The sequence below is a fragment of the Bison bison genome, unplaced genomic scaffold (genome assembly GCF_000754665.1).
Source record: "Bison bison bison isolate TAMUID 2011002044 unplaced genomic scaffold, Bison_UMD1.0 scf7180017864108, whole genome shotgun sequence".
Lineage (NCBI taxonomy): Eukaryota > Metazoa > Chordata > Mammalia > Artiodactyla > Bovidae > Bison > Bison bison.
The window spans coordinates 2,000,445-2,003,698 of NW_011494680.1; positions in this window are offsets into that span (position 1 = coordinate 2,000,445).

Below are 3,254 nucleotides of genomic sequence, written 5' to 3' on the forward strand. Positions count from 1 at the left end.
CATTGATCGCTGAGGAAGGCTTTCTTATCTCTCCTTGCTATTCTTTGGAACTCTGCATTCAGATGCTTATATCTTTCCTTTTCTCCTTTGCTTTTTGCTTCTCTTCTTTTCACAGCTATTTGTAAGGCCTCCCCAGACAGCCAATTTGCTTTCTTGCATTTCTTTTCCGTGGGGATGGTCTTGATCCCCATGGAATCAAGGTTTATTTAGGAAGCAGTAAATATCTTAGTGCATCAAAAGCAGAATGAGGGCAGTGGGTGGTAGAAATATTGGCAAAAAATTATATTTGAGACAGATTAAGGAGGACCTTGAAGATCATGTGGAGTCAGATACATAAAAATAAGGGACTGATTAAACTAGATTTGTATTTAGTCATAATCTATTGATTATTATCAAAAGGAATTGCTTTGGGTGAGACTGAAGGCAGAGCGGCCAGGCAGGGAGAATAGTTTCTACAAGCACAGCATCTCTACAAGGCAGATTTTCCAAGGCAGCTCAGATCTCAAATAGACCTTTTATTTGTCTCCCTGTGTGCTTGTCACATGCCCTGATTTCGGCTTCAGAAAATAAAATCCTGAATCACAGATGATGTGATTGCTAAACTTGTAGATAGGTGCTGATGGATCTGTTGCCCAGGCAATTTGTGCCACTAATAAGGACCACCTGGAGAAGACGCCCTCGTGCAAAAGAGGGTGGAGTGTGAAGCATGGTACAGGCTGCTGGGGGAGGTAAATTCTGGCTTTTGGTGCCCTTCAAACTCACGGTGCTGATTGTCACATATTTCAAAAACAGTTAAGGCTTCCTTTCTCTGTAGGGATCAGGCCGTTTTACTCTCAGCTAGCCCCACCCTTCATGCTGCTGCTTATACCTCCCTCAGGCGCCTTATTTTCTGCCTCTTGCTTTAATTATGTCTGTATGAATCTCTTGATCTTTTCCACTAGATGAGAGAGCTCTCTGGGGGCTTGCTGAAATTGCAGTTCATGTTGTATATCATCATTTTTCATCCATCAATTTTTGTGGAATTATAGAATCTTGGGCTGTAAAGGACAATAAAAACAACCCATTCTAAGGATGCCCTTAGACATCACAGACCATGTCTGGATGATTTGGATAGGTAGATGAGTGGATAGATGGATGAACAGTTAAGTAGAAAGGTAGGTATATGGATGATTGGATGGATGGATGGGTGGATGGGTGTTAATCAGATAGGTGTGTGGCTCTATAAATGGTTAGACAGGTAGAAGGATGGATTGAAGATTGGAGGATGCATGAATGAGTAGATGAATACTACAGATGGGAGATGCTTTTTCATCGGAAGATGTTTACAGCAGCTCTAAGCAGCACTTTACTTTTTCAGATGCACAATTAAAGTCAGTTACCTTGTTCCGGGTTGGGTAGATGTTCTGGTTGTGGTCAGCCACCTCTGAGTGTTTGCATACTGAACTCTGTCCCAGTGATGGATATCAACGCTGAAGTTGATTCATTTCTTTCTATATCAGGAAGCAAAGGGACACACAATTTATACATCTTGCCAATGTAATTTTATTTTTCATGTAAGAAAGGCTTTGGGGACATCTAGATCACTGAGTTAAATGAGGAAGTGATTTAGAGGTAAGGGTGACCAAGCGTGAAACCTGTTTCCACTGTTGTTCTTAAGCACATGGGCATTTGCTATAACCCTGACGTCTTCGGGGATGATCATCTTCCTTTCTTCGAATGGATGGCACACTGTTAGGTGACTGTGGGAACTGAGGCCCTCCTGTACCTCTACCCGGTAAGGTGCCTTTGAACTTGACCTTGGAGAAGCTGACTCTTCTTGGTAAATAGCTCTTGGTGCTAATCATTATCTCTATCACCATAAATACTGAGTATTTATCAGAAGTCATGCCATATGCAAAATGCTTTGCATGCGCGCCACCATCTGATACACTATACATTTTACCCAGATATGTTACTTGTCCTTGCCCACTAGAAGGATGGAGACTTTTTAAAAATAAGTTTTTAAAGTTGTGTTTTGTTTTGTTTTGTTTTTTTGGCTACACCACACAGCATGTGGGATCTTACTTCCTTGATCAGGGATTGAACCCATGCCTCCTGCATTGGGAGCATGGAGTCTTAACCAATGGATCAGCAGGGAAGTCCCAGGATGGGGATTTTAAAAAAACAACAACTTTTGTTTACTGCTGTAATTCCAGAAGCTAGAACAATGCTGGCACAACATAGGCATTCAGTAATATTTATTGACTAGAGGGATGAGTTTTCTCATCTATTTCTCATAGAGGCTCTAGGAGGTGGATATTTCCCTTTCCCCTTCAGAGAAGGGAAAATTATGACATGGATCTTAGGTACCTTCAGAGATATTTTAGTTTTTTGCATGAGGGCGTACCATCTGAGGCTCATAAGAAGGGAAAGGATGCATTTCGCCAGAAAAACATAAAGAAAATAAAATCCAGCTCAGCTTTGCTTACATAAGGCAGTTATGCAGGGTCTTTACCATGGGCTTGTTTCCCTCAGCTGTGTTACTTCATCTTCTGTTTACCACTAGCGTCTGTGTTGATGGAGGAGATATGCTCAAGGGCTCCAAGGCAGATGTGGAAGGAAGTGAATAAGGATGAAGCACACAGCTCAGCCAAGCCTTTATGTAAAATGTTATCTCACTTCCTGGTTGAAAGCAGAGACAGGATTTCCTCCAGTCACATGATCCGAACGAAGCGGCCCATCTCTTCCCCTCGCCATCTCTTTATGAGCCTACCCACCTGTTCAGCTCTTGGACAGAAAACCCTTTGTCATCGTTACATCTCCACTGCCAACAGAGTAGCAGGTGTGCAGTAGGTGCCTCGTAAATGCCGGTTGAGTTGATGGAATTTTTTCCAGAGTAAATTCAGGGGCACAGCCTAGCTCCTAAGCACTCTCAGCCCCTTACCTATGCCTTCCGGTTGAGACTTGATCACACAATCCAAGCTGGGAGGAGGTGAGAGAAAGACTGGGCTCTGTTGACAGAGATGGTGGCTATTGGCAGGTTTCTATTTTGACCTTATCCATCATTTCCATTTTTCTCTGGCCTTTTGATTAATTGTGTGACTCCTGGTGCATGTGGGTCCCTTTCATGCTTCATTGGAGAGTCCCACAAAATGCTGTTAAATCAATTAAGTTGGGGGGAAGGGATGAGAGAAGCGGGGGTGGAGGGGTGGGGGGAAAAGGGGAGGCGGAAAGGTTCGGAGACTTTGCTGTTCAGACCCAGTTGTGGGACTGCA